The sequence below is a fragment of the Cnephaeus nilssonii genome (assembly GCF_951640355.1).
Source record: "Cnephaeus nilssonii genome assembly, chromosome: 10".
NCBI lineage: Eukaryota > Metazoa > Chordata > Mammalia > Chiroptera > Vespertilionidae > Cnephaeus > Cnephaeus nilssonii.
The window spans coordinates 72,653,067-72,677,963 of record NC_137081.1 but is presented as its reverse complement, the minus strand read 5'-3'; positions in this window follow the sequence as shown (position 1 = coordinate 72,677,963).

The following is a 24,897-nucleotide window of genomic DNA, read 5'->3' as shown; positions in this document are numbered from 1 at the left end:
ATAAGATAGGAACCACTTCATAAACCCGGACCCCGGAGAAACTGGGTAGAGCAGATACCTACCCTAATTGTATATGAAGTTTGAATGAGAAATAAACTTTGGTTGCATTAGGGATGTTACCTAGTGTATCCCAATGAAAGAAGTGATTTTGAATTCCTTTTTACATTTATTTCTTACTTTGCTCCAGCATCCAGAATAATGTTGAAGACAAAAACAAACAAACACACACAAAAACAAAACAAAACAACAGGACATTTTAATTAATGAATGCATTCTGGATGCTGTTTCCCCATGTGGGTGGTCGCCATAATCTTGAGCTTTACCAGCACTGTGCTGTATATGCCCTGAAGAGGAGACAGCACACTCATTGTAAGATGACACCTGCAGAATCTTTGTTATAAAATTACTTTCTGCGCCATAAAAGAAGGTAAAGCAAATTCCAAATTACCTTAATTTTGGTAGATGAGGGCGTGGATTAAGAGAGTGAGATAGTAGATTTAAAAAAGAAGATAAAAAGAGAATCATGTTGCTGTTCTCCTGTAACAAAGCTATTACTGTACTCTTTAATTTCATGAGGGGAGAATTAACAGAGCAGTTAAGCTTATATCTAGATTTTATATTTTACTTTTCTTCGTCTATTTATCTTTCCCTTAACTCTCCATGTCCCCATTCTCTTCATCTTAGCATCCCCCCTCCCCGCCCAATAAATTTGCTACCTTTGATCTTTTTTCTACTCTGGCCTAAATCAACATGGCTTACAGAATCACAGTCAGTGGTGGGAGAAAGCTTTGGGAGAGAAAACGTCTTCTGTTCTTTTATCTCACCCATAACTGCCCTCCCCTACAGACATTGTTTCCCCCAACTGCCCTCCTCTGCCAGCCCAGTCACCCCTAACTGCTCTCTCTGCTGGCCTGATTGCCCACAACTGCCGTCCCCTGCAGGCCTGGTCCCCCCAACTGCCCTCCCCTGCAGGCCTGGTCCCCCCCAACTGCCCTCCCCTGCAGGCCTGGTCCCCCCCAACTGCCCTCCCCTTCAGGCCTGGTCCCCCAAACTGCCCTCCTCTGACTGCCCGGTCACCCCTAAATGCCCTCCCTGCTGGCCTGATCGCCCACAACTGCCCTCCCCTGCAGGCCTGGTCTCTCCCAACTGCCCTCCCCTGCAGGACTGGGTCTCCCCAACTGTCTTCCACTGGAGGTCTGGTCCCCCCCTCAACTGCCCTCCTCTGCAGGCCTGGTCCCCCAACTGCTCTCCCCTGCAGGCCTGGCCCCCCCAACTGCCCTCCCCTGCTGGCCTGGTCCCCCCCAACTGCCCTACTCTGCCAGCCTGGTCCCCCCCAACTGCCCTCCTCTGCTAGCCTGGTCACCCCTAACTGCCCACAACTGCCCTCCACTGCAGACCATCTTGTTGTGGCCATCTTTGTCCACATGGGGGCAGCCATCTTTGACCACATGAGGGCGGCCATATAGTCAATTAGAGTGATGGTCAATTTGCATATTACTCTTTTATTAGATAGGATGGTATTGAAGCTTGCTTTGATGTGTGGTAATTAGGGAATATGACTTCTTTAGAATCAAATTACTTTTCAAATTCCATTGAACTTAGATTAAATTTTAACCTTTTGCACTCGGATGTTGAGTGTGACTTGACATGATTAGCATCGGTAGCAGCTCGTATGTCGAATTGCATTGAATGTATCAATAATTTGAAATATAAAAAAATCCAAATAAATAAGTTTGTATGAAAAGAAACTCCAGTTTTTTATTCTACTGCCATGCTTTGTAAAATCTGGGGTATTTAAAAAATTAAATCCTGAGTAGAATAAAGGAATTGAGAAAAAAGCAAGCAAGTGCAAAGGGTTAAAAGCCATTACCACCTAAAGAAGGGGTGCTCAAAAAACTGAGGATATTAGGGAACCTTATTATGGATTTAATAATTTTCCACAAATAAATCATAAATTAGAAGACTCTTTCTGAAGAACCAAGATTGCACACCAATTGTGTTTTAGTAATTTATTTCTATGTAGCATTCGTTAGAAAAAGAATTGTGGAAGAATTTAAAAACAAGTTAAAATTATTGTTAAGTCCAATTTATTTTAGTCTTCACAAGGACAAAGAATCTGCTTCAATCTGTTTGCTCTTAAGGGATAAATTGAAAGAGTGATACCCTAGGCAAAGGTATTTAGGATCTGTCCCATAACTAACGCTACATTAAGCCGAAACTGGTTTGGCTCAGTGGATAGAGCGTCGGCCTGCGGACTGAAAGGTCCCAGGTTCGATTCTGGTCAAGGGCATGTACCTTGGTTGTGGGCACATCCCCAGTAGGGGGTGTGCAAGAGGCAGCTGATCGATGTTTCTCTCTCATCGATGTTTCTAACTCTCTATCCCTCTCTCTTCCTCTCTGTAAAAAAATCAATAAAATATATATTTTTTAAAAAATAAAGCTACATTAAGCAAAGGTTTTCTCCTCAAATTATAGTCTTATGTGAATAATATTGTTTTTAAATTTACCCTTTTGAGAGGGAAAATTATTATACATTTTCACTTAAAGACATTTACATAGAAGTTTGAGGGGTTTTAATAAAGATATATAATTTAGATAAATTAATATTTTCTTTCAGATATTTGAAATATATTTTTCTCAAAATTGAGTGTTTGAGGTCAGGTTCAATTATTTATATATTATGTATTGCTCCAAGGTAGTATCTCAAAGCTACTTTTTCCTAGGAACATGTGTGAAAATGATTATAATTTAATTGTTTTAAATGTTAACATGCTGAGGTATCTAATCATCATCTTACCTTTTTCATTTGAGTTGTGAATAGCTGCTTTTTATTTGAGTGTGTGTGTATAATTTTTTAACTTAAGTTATAGTAATAATTTAGTCATGTTATAAGGATTCTGCGAATACACTAACTATAAAATAACATAATTGTTTCTTGTTTCAAATACCCTTTCACCTACATAAATTTCTATACCTTGCCCAAGGAAAAGAGCAAATGGACCTAAAATGAGGCAATGTTGCAAGATCTTGGTTATATTATATTCTTTGGCTACATGAGGATCGGCGGAATTTTGAGCCCTAGTGAGATCGATCCCTCCTCTACATTCATTCTATAAATTAGAAATAAAAGAATAAAACTTCCTAACACAAGTCTACTGATCTTAATTCTTTATGATTTTTATATCATTTTTCTTATATCTATCCACCTATCAAATATCTATTTTAGTCTTACTCTCTGGGTGGTCAGTTGATTTTATGGTCTTTTGTTGGTCATGGAATATGTCTACAATTTCCTCTTATATTTGTACTACTGGTAAAAATGAATTTAGAGGAAGAGCAAATGAATGATCAGCACCAAAATGTCCCAACATTTTGGAAAAACAATTAACATGCAATAACTGCCCATTGAATGATCTGTCAGTAGATTGATCTTTGTATACAAATAGGAATAAATTGCCCTCCAGTTTGAATGTGTGAATAAAAAGCCAAACATATTATCTCTTCACAAGGCACATCCTAAAATACTGTTCCTAAAAACAATTTTATGTTTATTTTTACCTGGTAGTTCTTAAATAAGCTAGGCACTTTGTTATTGCAAATATAGTAATTTATATAAAAGTACTACTAAAATAGATATCACAATATTGTCTCAAATTGTTCTCATCATCTCTGCATTGTCATTTCTCTAACAGCAAAAACTGCTTCATCTGTATCCATGAATATCACTTACAGCTAAACCTCCATTTTCTGGCCTGTTCATTTCCCTCTGTCTTGAATTCATTCTTCCCCCTTTATTTCCTTTCCTGTGCTTTTAATACCAAATTATAGTCTCAAATGGCTAAAGAGTGTGTCCAAAAATTACTTTAGCCTGTATAGGAATTTTCTTTCTCTGCATCTTGTAGTACTTACATTCTATACCTGATTTATTCACTCACTGGTTCTTTCAGTAAATATGTACTAAATTTCAAGCACTATATACTATACTTTGGGAACATAATACCACATAAAGCTCAATGCCTATTCTCAAAAATCTCACAATCTGATGTAAGAAACTGATAAAATGTGTTATGAAATTTCCACAAAACACTTATAACTCTGGGGAGGGCATAGTATGTTCTCAATAAATATTTAACAAAATAAATGTATGAGACATGAATGAACAAGATGGTGTGGTGGTTAACTGCTATCATAAAGAAGATTATAGGAAAAGGAACACAGAGAGTAGGTAGGGGCTCAACAAAAGCATCTGAAAAATAGATATTGGACTTTGAGTTGATGCATAAATGACAAGGAACAGTGATTAGGAGTACGAAGAAAGAAGCATGTCCAAAAAGTGTAAAGAAGAGAAGAGAATATGGCACCTTTTGGAATGGTGAGGAATTTGATAAAATTCTCCCCAAACAACAACCCACCCTGCACTGCTCAAGACAAACTCCCCATTCTCCTTAATACCAAAGGTTTTGTTGTTGTTGTTTTTATGTAAAGCAGATCAAAATTCTTTGCTTCCAACTCATGTTAATTTCTGATCATAAGAAGTGAATAGAATACACTGGATTAGAAATCAGATCATTCTAGTGACAACACAATGTACCTTTAACTCGCTATATGGCCTTTGAAAGTGAACTTGTTCTCTCTATGCTGCAATATTCTCACAAATAAAATAAAAATGTTGCAACAGATATTCTCTGAGGTCCTTTCTATCAAAGAACATTCTATGATCCTTGACTCTTAACTCCCCAAATCTCCCATTTTCAATAGGTTGAATAAGAAAGAAGAGAAATATAAAGTGAAAGACATTAGAAAAATATTACAAAGATAACATATTAGGAAGGCTGCAGTACTGCTTTCTCAGGAAAATTGAAGGAAAACAATGAGTATATATCTGGTTATAAGGAGTACAGTCCTTTTGGGAGTCATGAGAGGTCGGACCAGAGGATTGTGAATGTTATCATGCTACATGACCATTTTCCTCCTAGGAAATATAGAAGCAGCTATCTTTTACCAGCACAGGGTTCAAATAAAGGAAAGAATGTGTGCAGCTGATAAAAATACATCTAAAATTATAATTATTATGGTACCTAGAAGGATAAAAACAAATGCACTCAGGAATTTAGTAGATGCTACATGCATCTTTCTACTTAACTGCACATGTACAGCTTTCAAAGCCCAGCATCCACAATGGAGGAGTGAGCCATCTGGCCCTGAAGACAGGGGCAGTCAGGACATTTGAAACACTTACTCAACAATGTAAAAGTCTGCTGCCACCATTGTAGTAACCAGCCAGCTTGCGTTAGATTCGCTCAGCTTGGTCTTAGAGCTGCTACTATGGCAACAGACATGGATGAAAATGGATAAACATCGGTTAAAAAGCAAATGGGGGAAAAAAAATCCTACCTTCAGGGTGTAACAGATATGGTGAGTTTTGTATGGGAAGCTTTCACAGTACGATGTTTTAGAATAAAATTCTATATTAGGCAAAGTGCTCCTAGAGTTCTCAGCAACTTAGCAGAATAACCAAAGAGCCTGGGAGGTCAGCTCACTCACTCACTCACTCACTCAAAGCCTGAGCTCAAGTCTCACTTGAAGTACAGGAGGTTCCCTCCTTCTACTTATTGTTCTCCTATTCCCTCTGGGCTTTCTGCCTCCCTTTATTTTGTAAATGTGTACCTTTTGCTACTTCCAGCTCTCATGTCTTATGGAAATGTACCCTTTTGCAACTCTGTGTGTTTTTTACATGGACCCCTTAATTCCTAAAATTTCCTAAACCTGCCTATTTCACCCCTAAAAATTCCTTTTATTTTTACACATAGTAAAATAAAATGAAATATCTAATATATTTTATCCTCATTTCTTTCATTGTCATTCTTCTATAAGGAACTCCCCACCTTTTTTTCTCAGCCTTAGTTAACATTATTTCTTAGGAATGCTTTGTTAGTAATTCCTGGAGTCTCTGTTCCATTAGTGGTTGAGTTCTGCCCTGAGGTCCCAGGGTGATAAGGAGAAGATAGGGACAAAATAGTCCCAAAGAACCTAAGGAAACTTTGTTGAAAATTGAGAGAGATTAACACAAAATATATATATTTCTTATTATAAATCCTATTATCACACTATACCACACCTCTCTTCTCCAGAATCACTACCTTATATATTACAAAACACACACATACACACACACACACACACACACACACACACACACACACACACCACACACCACAACCAACAACAAAAAAACAGAAGTTTGACATTTGATGAAAACAAGGAGCCCTCTGTAACTTGCACTGGGTCCCCAGTTTTTGTTCCTTATCCTTCTACACTTGACTGTATTTTCCTTTTTGAAGCTAAATCAGAGGGACTTCTGGCTTGGAATACTAGGCATTAGAGGGAAAATCGATGGTTCCTGTGGAAAACTGAAGCTCTGAGTAAAACTCCGCCTTCTGATTAGTGAAGCCCCCCAACACCTTTCCCCACACATGACTCTAGAAAACCAACAGCAGGTTGATGCATATGAAGAATGATAGAAAGATTTACTGGTGCTGACAGCTGAAGACTGCTGATCAAAAAGCAACTGGCCATCTGATTGCTCTGTAACGAACTCCTCCTGCTCCCTATATAAGCACCACCTGATCACACAGGAATTTCAACCCCAGCTATTCATAGTGACTTTTTGCTTTCTTATCAGTGACAGCCTACATGCAGCAGTTGGTAAGTGTCCATGTGCTCTTGGAGGACTCTTCACTTGCCAAGGGTAGTATCAGGGAGCTCTATGCCCTGGAGACTGCAAAGTCACGCCCCAGCCTGGAAGCATCAGGCCATGTCTCCTGCTTTGTGAGGCCATCTTCATAAATTCCCATTTTAAAGCTTACTATCTCTAACTCTGTTAGCATTTTTCAATCAAATGCATCATGATTCTGTTTTGACAATCTCATGACAGTATACATTTATTATTTAGAAATATGGATGTGGGTATCTGAAATAAAATATAAAAATGATTGAATGTGGTTGCACCTGGAGAATGAAATGAGGTAAGAAGGAGAAGGACAATTATTTTCTGCGACCAGGCCTTCAGGGGAGGTGTCCCAATTATGCCCCAATTAATTGATCATCTGTCTAGACTTAGTGGGACAAACGCAGGTGACCAGGAGTCAGCAATAACGGCCTATCCCCTGGTATTTCAATGTCTAGACAGCTGAGCCGAACTGGAACACGTGACACACAAGACAGAATTAGTATGCAATCACATAGGGTTTATTTACCTACTAGAGGCCTGGTGCACGAAATTCGTGCACGGGGGTGCGGATGGGGAGGGGGTATCCCTCAGCCCGGCCTGCAAAGACTCCAGCATCCCTCACCCCGACCTCTAGCCAGAGGTTCCTCCCCTCCTTTCCGCACAGCCTCTGGGACGATGCTTGTCCTAGGGCCTCCTCAGGGCCCTGGCCCACGACACCCTGCAGCTCCGGTACTCGGGGGCTTGGACTTTCAGGTCCGGCTTCCCCGCCCGGCATGGTGCACATCAGCTGCCATGGGAGCTGTGCCTCAGGAGTCGCCCCCTTGGACCATACTACTTGTGAATGTGAGAGGGGGCAGCCTCGGTGGCAGTGATTTGATGTCTGTAGCGTGCCTGCTGGACACCCCCCCCCCACCGCAGCGCCATGCTGGTCGCGTCTGGACTGCAGGCAGGGGGCTTCCAGTCTGCGACTGGGGCTGCTGGGCTGTGACTGGGGGCTGCAGGTGGAGGACCCTGGCACCCATAGGGCTCCGTCAGCATCAGGAACTGGAAAGATCAATTTTTCTGGTTCCTCCACTCCCTCCAAGCAGCTGGCTGGGGCACGGATGCTGGGCTCCAGTCCCCACAGGCCCCTTCCCTCCCTCTGCGCGGCCGACTGGGCCACGGATGCTGAGCTCGTGCTGCCGCTGGCGACACAAGCTCAGCATCCCGCTCCCAGTCCTCTGGACAGAGGCCCCTCCTCTCCCTCCATGGCCAAGGAGCAGATGCTGGGCTCCTGTTGCCGGGCGACGCCGCCAACATCTGCTATGGATGCCGCCATTTTGTCGCAGAGTGATGGTTAATTTACATATTACTCTTTTATTGGATAGGGTTTCTAGTGGGTCCTAGGCTTCAGCAAAGGCCACCCGGCGATGCACACTGAAGGACAGACAATGAAAACAGAGACAGGCAGGCGGCCGCAGTTGGTTCAGGCTCACACAACAGAGCAACAGGGGCTTGTCTCTCAGAGCGACCTGGAGTCCTCTTCTTATCGGGCAGGAGACCTCAACTGAAGACGGTCTCAGGGTTATATAGACCGTGGTAAACAACTTGTGTCCTTATCAGTGTGGGCCAGACGGTGTGCCTTATGCTAGGAGCAGGGCGTTTACACATTAAGGGCTCAGAGCTTTTACATGAAGATAGTGGGGTGTTCATTAATTTTGGAAGTTACAGAGTATTGGGGGTTTCCATACAACAAACATTTCGCACAATAATTATTTCATACATTAGAGGGGTTACATTATTATAACAGGAGGGAAGTTGGGGGTGACCAGGCCAGCAGGAGAGGGCTGTAGGGGTGACCAGGCCAGCAGGGGAAGGCAGTTAGGGGCAATCGGGCTAGCAGGGGAGCAGTTAGGTGTCAATCAGGCTGGCAGGCAGAAGCAGTTAGGGGCAATCAGGCTGGCAGGCAGGCATGTGGTTGGGAGCCAACAGTCCCAGATTGTGAGAGAGACATTTCCCCGAGGGGTCCCAGATTAGAGAGGGTGCAGGCTGGGCTGAGGGACACCCCCCACCCAATGCACTAATTTCATGCACTGGGCTTCTAGTAATGTATATATTTTTAAATGCAATAAAAATGAATATCGCTAATTGTAAAATTGATAATGGACATGAATGAAAAAATTTTAACAAAGGCAAATTATATGTGAATGAAATGTTAAATGTTAGTTCTAATCATAGAAATGCAATTTAAATTTCCTTTACTTTATGTAAAATAATGGATAGCTATTTAATATACATTGGTTAGTGAGGAAATTGTGGGAACACAAATAGTTTCTTCCTTGTATTGTAAGACTGAATTCTGGAGGACAAACCAGCACTCCAAATATACATACCCAATATCAAGCATTCCTTAGGAAATAATTAAGACTACATTTATAGACTTAGATACACACATATTAATTGACATGTTTTGTGTGATTTCAAAATATTGGAACCCATATAAAAATCCAATACTAAAGTTTTTTGTGTGAGAAATATTTAAGTAGTGAACTTTCATCTGTGTCTGAATGTAGGAAAACTGTCATATTCATATATAAATACAAATGTTTTGATGTTGCTGTGGTAAATCCATTTCCTCTCTTTTCTTTTACATTAGCCCAACTTTCTTATGATAACCACTCTTCTCTAATTTTTGAAAGCATAGTAGAATGACATTTTGGTATTTATTCTGCTCTCTCTGAGCCAAATCTTAATAAAGAGAATCTTGAGCTATGTGGCTTAAAAGAATTATTTTGTGTCCCATCTGTAATCTTTCTCAACATGAAATAAAATTAGACTTACAGAAATTGATTTGAGTACTTTCTCAAGTCTTCTAAGCATGGTACATAGCTACAGAGAGATTAATTTATTACATATAATAAATATTTTATGCTACTGAGGGCCAGTTAGAAAGAACTGAATCTGTTTCTGCTACATAGACACCCTGAATTACCAGGTTTATTTCTTTTCTGTCTAAGATTCTTTACTTAGCCTTACACTTTTCTGAGCTGCCCATAAATATACAATAAATATATTTTTCTGTTTAGGTTAGCCAGAGCCTGTTTCTGTGGCTTGAAAGCAACAGAAATTGCTCATACACATCTGCCTTAATTCTCTATGCTTAAGAAGCTCGGCGTACATGGAATACCTTTCTGTTCCTTGAAATTACCAAGTTTATTTCTGACTCAAGGTCTTTGCTCTTTCTACTCACTGTGTCAAATATACTTTTCTCCACATCTTTATAAAGAACCTCCTTCTCACTCAACCATCATCCCTCAGAAGGCTTCTTCTTGCCACCCTTTCCAATTATCCTGCACCTCCTCTCTCCTGCACCTCCGTGCCCATTGCCACATTATCCTGGGTTATTGTGCTGACTGCCTTTAACTCTATATTATCCTTGATGGTTATATACCTTGACTATAATTTATTTCTCCTAACATAAAGTAAGTTTCATAAAAAGGGGCAATTCATATTGATGAAAGTGTCAATTCTCTAAGAAGACAACAATCTACTATGCTGGTTGGAAATTTCAATGCCTCTCTATCAGTAGATGACAAATCCAGCAGGCAGAAAATTGTAAGAATGTGGTTGAATTGAATAGCCCCATTAATCAATTGAATATAATTGACATTTATAGAATACTTCATAAAATAACAGCAAAATATATATTCTTCTCCAGCTTATCTGGGAACATTTATCAAGATAGATCACATTCTTGGCCATAAAAATACCTAATAAATTTAAAAAATAGAAATCATAAAAACATGTTCTCAAACCACAATGGAATTAAAATAGAAATCAATAACAGAAAGATAGATGGAAACCCCATATATTTTGAGATTAAATGACACATTTCCCTATCGTATGTACAAAGAAGTCTTAAGAGAAATTTTAAGATATTTTGAATTAAATGAAAATGAAAACACAATTTTAACTTTGTGGGATGCAGTAAAAGCAGTGCTTAGAAATAAATTTATGGTGAATGTATTTCTATTAAATGCATACATTGAAACTAAGAAAGATCTAAAATCAATAATCTAAATTACCACCTTGGGAAACCAGAAAAAGAATAGCAAATTAAATCCAAGGTAAGCAGAATAAAAGAAACAATAAAAATTAGAGAAGAAATCAATGAAATTGAAAACAAAAGTCAAGAGATAAAATTGATTAAACCAAAAATTGTTTCTTTAATAAGATAAATAAATCAATAAACTTCTAATCAACCTAATCAAGAAAAAAAGACAAATGACTAATAACAGAACGGGAACAAAAGGCAGGTCCCTTCAGAGTTAGCTGATTATATGTCTGGTATACACCTTATCATGTAGAAAAGTGCACCTAGTAGTTATTCAATAATTTATGTTGTATTAAAAAATCAATTATTTTTAATTTTTTAACTTATAAATTTTCTATAATAAAAATGTATCCTTTTATAATGTGAACACAAAAATATTTTGTAACTGATGAATATCAGAGAGAAGGGATCAGGGAAGAGCTTAACCAAAGAATTTACATGCATATATGCATAACCCATGGACACAAACAATAGTGTAGTAGGCCTGGGAGGGAGGGTCAGTGATGGGTAGAGGGGGGTCAATGAAGGACAAAAGGAGACAACTGTAATATTTTCAAAAATAAAGATAAATTTTTAAAAATAATAAAAATAAATAAATAAATAAATAAAACAAAATGCTTAGTCAATAGTTAATGCAGGTAAGAAGCAACATTGAGACAATGGAAAGATTAAGGAACCTAACAATTAAGCACTTTTTTTTTCCTTTTTGTTTTCAGAACAACAAAAATTTGAGAAAACCCATGTCAAATTAACTCGATATGTAAATATAGAAAAACTAGAAGCCCAGTGCATGAAATTACATGACCCTGCCCACCCGCACACACCTTGCCACGCTCTCAGCCCTACCCACCCGTGCTGGCCTTTGGTCGTTATATCGTTACTGCGTTATGGCCACAAGCCTTTTATTAATATAGATAAGGTCATTGGCTTATTAATAGCTCTTAAATTTAAATTAAGTGGTTAAAGGAAGTCTACAAATCAAAAGTTAAAAAATGTTTCACCTGTTTATCAGAAAATCAGAAAAGATTAATCTGGAAGGTAGAAAGTGTTGTGTAAGATCTAAATCATAAGAATAACAGTTAAGCTTATTAGCTTGGGAGCAAAATAGTATATACTATGACTCCTCTGAGTATGTAGACTACCATTGCCCTTGGATAAAATATTTAGAACATTTCTAAGATGCCAGTGAAAGCATCATTAAATTATCTAAATATGGGGTTCAGGCAAAGTAGAGACACTGGCAACTGGGAAAATACAGCAAGCTTATAAGAAAGGATAGATGCACCCCTAATGTTCATAGCAGCACAATTTACAATAGCTAAGATTTGGAAAGCCAGCCCTCACGGTTTAGCTCAGTGGATAGAGTGTCAGCCTGTGGACTCAAGGGTCCCAGGTTCGATTCTGGTCAAGGGCATGTACCTTGGTTGCAGGCACATGCCCAGTAGGGAGTGTGCAGGAGGCAGCTGATCGATGTTTCTCTCTCATTGATGTTTCTAACTCTCTATCCCTCTCCCTTCCTCTCTGTAAAAAATCAATAAAACATATTTTAAAAAATTATCTGGAAAGCCTAAATGCCCATCAGCAGATGAGTGGATTAAAAACTGTGGTACATGTACACAATGGAATACTATGCTGCTATAAAAAGAAAAGAACTCTTACCAATTGCAAAAGCATGGGTGGACCTGGAGAGCATTATGCTAAGTGGAATAAGTCAGTCCAAGAAAGATAAGTATCACATGATCCCACCCATTTGTAGAATATAATGAACATATATTGATGACCAAAAATAGATCCAGAGACATAGAAGCATCGAACAGATCATCAAATTTCAGAGGGAGTGTTGGGGTGGGTATAAGAGATCAACCAAAGGACTTGTATGCATGCATATAAACATAACCAATGGACACAGACAGTAGGGGGATGAGGGCTTGTGCTGGGGGGTGGGAGTGGGTGGGGAGAGGTTAATGGGGGGAAAGGAGACATATGTAAAACTTTCAATAATAAAGAATTTTAAAAATAGGTCTTGAAAAAAATTAGAAATAATAATGAGGCAAAATTTGATTTTGTGTAAAACAATTTTCTATAATAGCGGGGAACAAATCATGAGTTTGTGGTCAGAGGGAAATTCAGTTTCTTGGCCATTTGTAAGAACACATCTAGACTCATGAGGACCTCACACGAGGACCTGAAAGTGGGTAGGGGTTCCAAATAGAACTAGCTGAAGGCTTGCCTGTGCTGTGCTATCTCAGCCTCAGAGCCAGAAAAGCTCTTCTCTCTCCTCATGTGGGCATGACACACACCAAGCAGGCATTTCAGGCAGCTGGCCGAGAGGCACAGCATTTCACCTCAAGTACTCCCAAACCTCCAAACAAGTTAAAAATTAATAGTTGGGCACATAAAAGTAGACATAAATTAAAATTTTAGTATGTCAGCAATATCCTTGGTCTCTTTATTTGGTCCTTTTTACCATAATCACATTCCTTTATGACCTGCTTTGGCATTGAAAAACTGTAGACTGGTTCAGAATTTTTGTTAACATATTTTTCCTCTTTCTTTGAACACCATTGAAATATATTTTCTCTTGAGAACTCTAAGCCTGCAGGTGGAAAAGAGTTTATTTTATTTTAATTTTCATGAAATGGATTGTAACAATTTTAAGTGTGTAGTTTGATGAGTTTTGACAAATGTAAATACCTATATAACCATCATGCTCATCAAGATCAGAACATCTCCATAACCCCAAAAGTTCCCATGTGTCCCCTTTCAGCTGAGCTCCTCCTCCCTCTGCATTTCTCTCATTCCAAGGCAACCACTGCTCTCATTTCTATCACAATGTGTTCATTTTCCACTTCCAGAAACACATGCCAATGGAATCATCCATGAGGTATTATTTTATGTAAGGCTTCTCTCACTCAGCATAATATTTGTATTTTGTATTTAAAGACTTACCCATCTATACTAATAAGAGAAAAATGTGGTAATTGACTATCACTCCATGACGCCCACAGCCAATCAGGAGGGAATATGCAAATTAGCAGGACACAAATGGCAGCAGCCATTGAGCCAGATGGAGGCAGGGGAGGCTTGGATCACCCCCGGTGATGGAGGAAGCCAAGCTTTCTGCCCACCTGGGCCAGCCACCGAAGAAGGGGCCTATGGGCAGTGGCCACGTAGCAGACAGGAGCAAGCAGGAGGCTTGGGTCACCCCCGGCAACAGAGGAAGCCAAGCTTGCTCCTGCCGAGGGCGACCCAAGCTTGCTGCCCACCCTGGCAGGCCACTAAAAGAGGGGCCTATGGGCGGTGGCCACGAAGCTGGCCTGAGTGCACGGGAGGCTTGGGTCACCCGGGCTGGCCACCGAGGGAGAGGCCTGCAAAAGGTTCTCAGCCCCTCACCAAGGCTGGCCATGCCACCATGAGGTGAGGGTCCACACTGGGGGATGTGGCCAGCCTGCAAATAGCCATCAGCCCCTCACCCAGACTGGCCAGACACCTCAGCAGGGACCCCCACCCTGAAGGGGGTGTGGCCAGCCTGCAAACAGCCCTCAGCCCCTCATCCAGGCTGGTTACGCCCCCATGGGGTGAGGGTCCCCGCTGGGGTGTGTGGTCAGCCTGGGTGAGGGACTGATGGCTGTTTGCAGGCTGGCCACGCCCCCCAGTGGGGACCCTCATTCCATGGGGGCGTGGCTGGCCTGCAAACTGTCCCAGCCCCTTGCCCAGGCCGGCACTGTCCCCAGTGGGTACCCCCACCCCAATGGGGGCTTGGCCAGCCTGAAAACCACCACAGGCCCCTTGCCCAGGCCGCCCCGCCCCCCAAGGGAACCCCCACCCTGATCTGGGACACCCTACAGGGCAAACCAGCCAGCCCCCATCTGTGCACCAGGCCTCTATCTATACTAATAAAAGGGTAATATGCTAATTAGACTGGGAGATCTTCCAGGAGACCTTCCAGATGTTCTTCTGGACAAAGCCATGGTGGCGGGGCTGAGGTAGAGGCAGTTAGGGGCCAAGAGGGGAAGGCAGTTTTGGGTGATCAGGCCAGGATGGGACGGCAGTTGTGGGTTATCAGGTCGGTGTGGGGGGGAATTGGGGGTGAGGCAGGCTGGCAGGGGGTGCCAGTTGGGGGCAAGCAGGCCAGTGGGGAGGGCAGGTGGGTGAGCTGGCTCGCAGGGTTGGCAGATGGGGGTGAGCAGGCCAGCAGGGGTCAGGTGGGGGTGAGCAGGCTGGCAAGGGGGACAGTTGAGGGCAAGCAGGCTGGCAGGGGGGAGCAGTTGGGGGCGAGCAGGCCAGCGGGGGGGGGGCAGTTGGGGGTGAGCAGGCCAGCATGCAGAGTGGTTAGGGGAGATCAGGCAGGCAGGCAGGTGAGAGGTTAGGAGCCAACAGTCCTGGATTGGGAGAGGGATGTCTGACTTTCGGATTGGGCTTAAACTGGCAGTCGGACATCCCTTGAGGAATCCCAGATTGGAGAGGGTGCAGGCTGGGCTGAGGGACAACCCCCCATGTATGAACTTCGTGCACTGGGCCACTAATCCTATATAATAAGAGAGGAATATGCTAATTATCCATTACGCCATGAGGTGTAACAACCGACCACGTAATGACCAGATCTGCAGGAGGGTGGGGCAGTGAACTACAAGTGGGCGGCAGAGAGCTACAGGAGTGAGCAGGGTAGCAAGCTATGAGCGGGGAGAACTACAGGAGGGTGGGGCAGCAGGCAGAGAACTACAGGAGGGTGGCAGCGAGCTACTGGCTACAAGTGGGCGGCAGAGAGCTATAGGAGGGAGAAGGGCAGCAAGCTATGATAGGGGGGCAGGGGGAGCTACAGGAGGGTGGCAGAGAGCTACTGGCACATGGATTCATGCACAGGGCTACTAGTGTTATAATAATAATGCATTCTACTGTATTTCTGAGAAGCGTGTTCTATTATGAATTTAGAGCAATTTACTTTTCACTCACCTATTGATGAACATTTATGCTTTTTCCAGTGTGGGCCTATGATATCAAAAATAAGGATTCTATTAACATATTTGAACAAAACTGTTTATAAAAAACATATGCTTTTATTTATTTTGAGCAAATATTTAGGAGTATGATTGCTAAAACATAGGGTAGATAATTGCTTAACTTTATGAGAAACTCTAAAATAAATTTATATTTTACATTTTATGATAGACAAAATAATGTGTCTATGTCCTAACCCCTAGAATTTGTAAATATGTTGCCTTACAGGACAACCAGGATTTTGCAGATGTACTTAGGTTAAGTTTCTAGAGATGGAGAGATTATCCTGAATTATCCTGGTGGGCCCAAAGTAAATACAAGAGATTTCTTTTAAGAGGAAGGCAAGAGAGTCAAAATCACAGAAAGGAGATATGATGATGAGAAAGAGGTTGGAGATGGAGGGAAGAAACAGCCAAAGAATGTATGCTGTCTTTGTGTAAATCCAGATTTTCATTTGGCATTATTTTCCTTAAGAGTTAAATTTTTAAAAATAATTTCATTTAGTGCAGGTCGGTTTGGGATAAATTTTTTCAGCTTTGTTTTTCAGAAAGAATCTTATTTTTCTTTTAATTTTAAATTGGTTTTCTTTCTTTTCTTTGTTGAATTTAGAATTCCCACTTTACAATTTTCTGTATAATGTGTTACAAGATAATTTTAAAATTTAATCTTTATTACTGGTTTTCAGAAATGTGATTATGACATGACTTTGTGTGTGTGTGTGTGTGTGTGTGTGTGTGTGTGTGTGTTCTGCTTGGAGTTTACTGAGAATTTTGAATTAATAGGTTTATACTTGTTACCAAATTTGGGAAAATTTTGGCATTAGTTCTTCATTCTTGCTCCTTTCTTTTTGGGATTTTGATTATACATGTATTGAACCTGTTGATATTACTACATGGATCATTAAGGCTCTGTTCACTTTATCATGGTATTTTTCTTCTCTATGTATTTCAGTTGTTATAATTTCTATTAGTGTGTTATTAAGTGTGCTGATTTTTTGAAAGTTTCTATTAACCCATTTAATAAAGTTTCATTTTACATAATGAATTTTTGTAATATTATGCTTTTTATGCTTGTAGCTTCCATTTCTCTCCCCATTCTTTAGTTCTTGAACATATTTTTATTAGGTCATTTAAAAGTGCTAATTTTAGCCCTGGCAAGTGTAGCTCATGGTTAGAACGATGGTGTGGCCGGGCACCAAGGGGTCTCAGGTTTGATTCCAGGTTAATGACATATATCTGGGTTGCAGGTTCAATTCCCAGTCCTGGTCATGGAGAGTACGTGAGGCAACTAATAGATGTGTATTTCTCACATCTCTCTCATTCTCCCTCTGTCTCTCTCTGTTTCTCTCTCTCCCCCCCCCCCCCACCTCCTTCCCTCTTTCCATGCTCTCTAAAGAAAGCAATGGAAGAAATATCTTCGGGTGAGGATTAACAACAAAATACTGTTTTATATCTCTGTCATGTCTGCACCAGTTTCTGTTGACTGACTTGTTCCCTGGTTATGAGTCACATTTTTCTCATCATTACTAGGAAATTTTGATTTGACATTGCATATTGTAAACACGACATTGATGATTTGTGAATTCTGTTATCTTTTTATTAGAAAGATATTTAACTTTGTTCTGATGGGTAATTAAATTATACATGAATGAGTCTGATTGCTCTAAGTCGTATTTTTAATTTAGTTATGTGGGCCTAGGAAAGCTTTTTAATACAGGGCTAGTTTAGCACTACTACCAATGCCTGAGGTCTTTACTGAGCATCTTCATAATTAAATAAGAAATGTTCACTCTGATGGGTTAGAACTCGGTGTCGTGCAGCCCTGTGGAAATTGTTTAGCTGATTGCTTTGCAGTCATTCTTTACTTGGCCTCATGGAGTTCCCCATACACATACATGCCACAGAATTTAGTGATTACTTCTGACCAGTTTTCTAGGACGCTTTCTCCATTTAGCACTCTTATCCTAATTATTCTGATATTCAACCAACTTATCTTTTCTGAATTCCGATCTCTCACTCCTAAACTTACTAAAATTTTCATACTCTGTGTTACCCTGCACTGTGTGCTGAAATATGTTTTCAGACAGAAAGCTGGGGTGATGTAAATCTCACCTCCTTTTTTCCTTTCCCTCAGGGATCCCAGTTTTGCAAGGACTGTTTTCCTATGTTTGAAAATAGTTATTATAAAATAGATATTATCTCAAATATCTCTTAAGGTATTTTGTCTGTGAAGGTTTTTTGTTGTTTGTTTTTTTTGTTGTCGTTGTTGTTGTTGTTTTTTAGGAAATAATGAATATTAGTGATTTAGTACCATTTCTCAAATGAGGTTAGAAGTCAGTGTATTAGGGTGTGATAAATTAATTCATAAGAAAAATAATGTCTAGGAATGAACCAATGCCATCAATAAGCTTATCGTCTTTATTCAGTTTTTGAACCCTGAGAATACTCCTCAGGCATTGCTGAACATGTTTATGCTTTCTTGCTTCCATTCATTTATTTAACCAACACTTATTGTGTGCCTACTATGTGTCAGTTACTATTTCAGATGCTGTGAATTATCTGTTGATAGTGAACAGCTCCAGAATACATACTAGAATACACATACTCTATAGTGAGAGAGACAGACAAAAAATAAATCAAACCAATAAATGTTTGTTATATTAGATAATCACTATGAAAAATGTAAATAAGTATAAGGGACTAGAAAATGACAGGTGTTATTTTATTTAGAGTAGCCAAAGTAGGCCTCTTTGAGGAGGTAATTAAATGGAGGGCAGGCTGGGAAAAGAAGAAGAAGGAGAAGGAGAAAGAGGAGGAGGGGGGAAAGAAGAGGAAGAAGAAATGCAAATAACTAAGAAAGAGGATTCCAGACACAGGAACAAGTATGTAAGCCCTTAAGGATGGGTTTGTGTGATTGGCATGTTGAAAAAATAACTTGGAGGCCAATGGGATTGAGATAAAGTAAATAAAGGGCGGCACAATGGGGAGACAATAGAAGTAGTCAAGAGGCCCAGCTGGTGTGGCTCAGTGGCTGAGCATCATTCCATGTACCAATAGGTCACTGGTTCCATTCCAGGTCAGGGCATATGCCAGGGTTTCTGGCTAGATTCCTGGCAGGGGGCACTCAGGAGATAGCTGATGGATGTTTCTCTCTCATCCATGTTTCCATCTCTGTCTACCTCTCCTTTCCTCTCTCTCTAAAAATAAATAAAATATATATATTTTTTAAAAAGTAGACAAGGATTAGATTATATTGGCCATGATAAAGTATTAGGATCTAATAAGTGTGATATGAAGTCATTGCAGCATTGACAACACAAGTATGAGATAATCTGATTTACATTTTTATAAATTTTTGCTGATTTACAAATTTTTGCTGCTGTGTGAAGAATGGACTATATATGAGCAGCATGGCATAAGGAGATTATTTTCCTCAGAAAATCACTATATTGGATTAAACAGAAGGTAATAGTAACCTTAGCCAAAAGGAAAATGATCAGAGAATTAAGCGGCGGTCCCGCCTCCCCTCACCAACCCCTCCAAAATGCTTAGCATGTTTCAGAAGTCTGTTTTCTTTATTTTTATGACGTCAGAGAGTTGAGTCCATCTATGTCTTGTTTTGAGAGCATCTGGATGCACAACAGCAGTATATATCTAATGGGAAATAAAGTTGCTTTATCATTCATAAAACTTCTGAGTAGGATTCTAGTTAAAATGAAATGGGAGCAGAGAAATGTAAACCTTGTTTAAAAATATAAATGATTTTAAAGCTAATGCATAATAATACACATCTGAAGATCGTTATAGGACAGACGCTTTGGTTAGTGAGACAAGGGAAAGCTATCCCCTTACGCTGCAAAAATACCTGTAAAGTTTCCACATGAATGTTTTACTTTCTCAACCACTCTTTGTTGAGAATGTTATTGAAGCTGACTTAAGAATTTTGGATTTTAGCTTAGCCTTTACTTTGGAAATTAAATGGGATAGAAATTGTTATGATTGGAAACTGCCTGGACATCCTATTTAGGACTAAATGGTTTGTGTACTAGTAAGTGAAGGAGGCCAAGGAGGATAGATATCAAATTGGTTCAGCAACCACCAATGGAATACCCACTGGTTCTACGCACAAGAACTGCCTCACAGGGAAATACAAATATCCATCTTAAGGCAAATCATATGTCAAGTTTTTAACTTAAAAAAATTCTATGTCAAAAAGTCAGGTGTCATTTAGCACAGGTAGAAAATAAATCTTGGAAGACTGATCCTTTCCTTTTAGTTTTCTTCTGATCTCCATCCAATATGCAGTAAGTACATGCTATTCAAAATCATGGTCTAATTACTGGTGTAGGCGGGTGGTTAAGATGTTTATCTGCGAACTCTGTTTCAAAGAGTTTAAACTGGAGAGTGGTGGACCCTCAGCTATTGATAGTGGTAATGATTGCCAACGGGGAAGGAAGCTGCTGAGATGAGTTGCCCAATGCCAGCCTGCCCCCAGCTTCTGCAGCTTTCCTGCTGGGAGCAGAGAAAGCTTCCTCTGATCGTCCAGGGAGAATCCCAGATAAGACTCTTGGGGGAGAGGGTAGTCTGTGCAAAATTTTCTATTTTATCTCTTCTCTCAGATACCTCACCCAGCTTCTCATCAAAGGGTCTCTGAACACTCACAGAAAGAAAATGGCAGTTGCTTTCCTTGTGAGTCCTGAATTTTCATAACAGAGACACAGTATAATGATTTGCCATGTGTTTTTTTTTGTATTCTAGCCTGATGAAAACAATTGGCAAGTTTCATATTTTCCTAAAGCAAATGGAACTGAGACTTTGGGAAATTATGTAGCAAATTTTACGGTTTTTTTTTGTTTTTTGTTTTCAGTTCCATTAGATATTTCTCAGTTACATTTTTTTTCTTGAGATCCCAGGAAGGAGAAAACAGAGGTGTTAAGAGAATATACTCAGAGCCTTACTCTAACAAGAAAAGCTGGGAGATGTGCACTACACACACAGAAGTCTAATAAGAGAATAGGAGAAAGAAAGGAATTAAGAATGGCTCTGCCTTTTGTTATTATGTTTGTTTTTATTTTGTTCGTTTTCACATTTAGCGAGCTATCCATTCGCTAGTGCTTTAACATTTCTATAAAATTAAAAAAAGGAAGAAAAACAGCTCTTGGCTGCCTGTGAAAGTGGATATGATGGTTGAAAGGAAGTGAAGAGCAATACCTCTCTACTTCCCTTTGGTGCAGATAATTTTTAATTACTGGGTAGATCAAACAAATAGATAAGTACCAGTTTCTAGCTTGTCCTTGCGTTACTAATTCAAAATGTGGTCCATGGATGAGCAGCATCAGCATATTCTGAAAGCTTGTTACACATTTAGAATCTCTGGGTCCACCCCAGACATACTGACTCAGAAATTCTGGGGAGGAACTAGAAATTTTTTTTTCAAACTCTCCACATGAGTCTTACATGTACTAAATTTGGGGAAGCTCTGTTTAGCTATATCAAAGTGTGCATAAAAAGCCTACATTTCTGCATTTTTAACAACTTCTTGGGTTATGCTACTGCTGCTGTCCCATATACCATATTTTGAGTAATAAAATTCTAATGAATATATACATAATTCTGAAGTTATTTTCTTTTTTTTCTCCCTTGTCCCCATTATTAGCTTTCTATCCCACACCACTCTCTCCTTACTCCATGCATGTGCAACTGGTTTATTGAATAGTTAGAATCCAGAGGCTACAAATATAAAAGTTTTCTTTTATCAATTACTAGAGGCCCGGTGCATGAAATTCGTGCACAGGGGTGGGGTGTCCCTCAGCCCAGCCTGCATCCTCTCCAATCTGGGACCCCTCTGACAATCCAGGATTGCTTGCCTGCCTGCCTGCCTGATTGCCCCTAACTGCTTCTGCCTGCCAGCCTGATCACCCCTAACCACTCCCCTGCCAGCCTGATTGATGCCTAACTGCTCCCCTGCCAACCTGTTTGCCCTAACTACCTTCCCCTGCAGGCCTGGTCACCCCTAACTGTCCTCCCCTGCAGGCCTGGTCACCCCTAACTGCCCTCCCCTGCAGGCCTGGGTCCCCCCCAACTGCTCTCCCCTGCAGGCCTGGTCTCTCCCAATTGCCCTCCCCTGCTGGCCATCTTGTGGCAGCCATCTTGTGTCCACATGGGGCATCATCTTTGACCACATGGGGGCAGTCATCTTGTGTGTTGGAGTGACAGTCAATTTTCATATTATTCTTTTATTAGATAGGATTAGATAGGATAGAGGCCTGGTGCACGGGTGGGGGCTGGCTGGTTTGCCTTGAAGGGTGTCCCAGATCAGGGTGGAGTTTGCCTTAGGGAGTGGGGCTGCCTGGGCGAGGGGCCTGTGGTGGTTTGCAGGCTGGCCACGTCCCCCAGCAACTCAAGTGGAGGCCCTGGTATCTGGGATTTATTTATCTTCTATAATTGAAACTTTGTAGCCTTGAGCGGAGCCAAACCTCCTGCTTGCTTCGTGGCCATAGCCATTTCTGTTGGGATTTATTTATCTTCTATAATTGAAACTTTGTAGCCTTAAGCGGAGGCCAAGGCAGGCCAGGGCTGCGGAAACTTGGCTTCCTCCATCACCAGGGGCAACTCAAGCCTCCTGCTCTCTCCAGCTCCGTGGCTGCTGCCATTTTTGTTGGGATTTATTTATCTTCTATAATTGAAACTTTGTAGCCTTAAGCAGAGGCCAAGGCAGGCCAGGGCAGGCGGAAAGCTTGGCTTCCTCCATTGCTGGGGAAACCCAAGCCTCCTGCTCTCACCATGGCTGCAACCATCTTGGTTGGGTTAATTTGCGTACTTGCTCCTGATTGGCTGGTGGGCATGGCTTGTGGGTGTAGCAGAGGTACAGTCAATTTGCATATTACTCTTTTATTAGATAGGATTTCTGCCTGCAAACCAGCTCTTCTGAATCACTCTCCTCCTTTCAGCTCATTCTTACCCTATCAGCTAGGCCCAACAAGTAGGAGAATTAATTTGGTTGTATTTCCTATATTTTAGTGTGGATAGAATTTCTCCATTGTTAGTGGGAGTGGGGTTTTTGGGGTACTGCCTGAATAAGAATTTCCAGGGACCCCCGCAGGAGGATGAGATTCAGTAGAAAGCTTTATTTGTGTGGAATTATATCCTTCAGTTTCTAAATTCCCATTTCCCTTAATCCATTCCTGGGAGATGTGCAACTGGGGATTCAGCAAAGCTAGAAGCAAAGCCAGTGTCCACAGTCTCCTTTTCATTGGGGAGCTGGGTCCGAGGTAGCATCAGGCTAGTTCCAGTCCATCAGTCCACTGTGTGTGGGGTCCACATGGCTGGGAGCCATTGGGTGGCTGCAGGGGCACAGGAGTGTGAGAGTCCCACAGGCCAGGAGCATGAACCAAGAAGCAAAAGAGCAAGAGAGAAAACTCCTTTGTTTAGGAGATGATATATCTCATATCTTTCCACTTGGAGTGGCCACACCTATTCTAGCCAATGATCTGTTCCCAGGTCTGGCTGACAAACAAATATATTCCCTATGTCACTCAGACTTTACTGGGCATGCCTATAATATTTGCCTTCCCTTTGCTCCTTCCCTACTAGTTAATAACCAAGTTATTTACAATATAAAAATGTTGAAATATGTCATCTTAATTTCTTGCATTACTTTTAATCTACCATAATGCTACCCATGTATAAGTGGAGTCACTAACCAAAAGTTCATCTCTTGATGCTTACCACGTATCAATTTCTTTGGAGCACATACTTGTGTCATTGTGTTAAATAAAATAGGAATAATAATAGTATCTAGACCACTTCTTAACATACTTTGAGGGACTCATCAGCAGGTACTTGCAAGTTCTCTATAGACAATATGGTTATTTAATACTTCTTTGACACCATATTTCAGGCGTCCTCAAACTATGGCCCGCGGGCCACATGCGGGTGTTTTTGCCGTTTTGTTTTTTTACTTCAAAATAAGATATGTGTAGTGTGCATAGGAATTTGTTCATAGATTTTTTTTTTAAACTATAGTCCGGCCCTCCAACGGTCTGAGGGACAGTGAACTGGCCCCCTGTTTAAAAAGTTTGAGGACCCCTGCCATATTTGATACATAGATGTCCATTGCCAGGCAACTGGAAAGATCCTATTTTACATACATTGTCCTCTTTCTCAAATTGCTTTCAACATACCCAACTCCTCCCATTACTTACTCTGAGGGTAGCCCCCACCTTCAAGTAAGTATCATTAGTTAAAGAGAGAATTGTAACAAAAGGAGCTACCCTGAGCTTTACTTTGAGGCACTGGGTATTCAGAGGATTCTAAAGGAGACAGTGGCAGAAAAGTATTCTGGGGGAAGACGACAAAACCCACCGCTATCTTCCTTCTTTGAGAAACTACTCATTTAAGAAGTAAAATGAATCACTGTGAATAATCTTGGTTATACACTGCAGGAAGCTTCTTCCTTTAGAACATTTGTAGAGAGCATTTGAGAGCAGAAAAGCATATTAAACATCAAGCTCAATCCCCTATTTAAAAAATAAATCAAATGTATTCATGAATCACTTTAATGGGCATTTATTAGGAGGCTTGTATTGGCAAGAGACTGAGTTTTAAGAAGCCTTACTCAGAAATCTTAGTGGTTAATGAGGGAGTTTACCACATTGGTTCTGCCTGCTTTGTGATTTCAAGTTTACAAAATGTTCCCAAACGGCACTCCATAAAACAGAGCCCCTCATTTGCAAAGCAGATGCAACCAGGAAAATTAAACAGCGCATCTTAAATATTATTAACTATATGGCCCATGTAAATTTAAAATTAGTCTTCTAAAAAAGCCATTTCATGCAAGAAAATAATGGGCTTAAATTGGAGTGGATTTGGGTATTTAAAAACACACCAGGTTATTTTTAAACGTTGCAGCATTTCTGGTGCAGTTTGAGGATTTTGCAGCCAATGAGCATAGCAGCCCACATTACTCTTGACAGGCAGCTGCTCCTTCCAGGAGCCTGGGCCTCTGCTGCCCCTGAAAGTTGCCACAAGGGTGCTCACTCTGATGTAAACACCTGCCCACCGTGCTGGTAATGAGA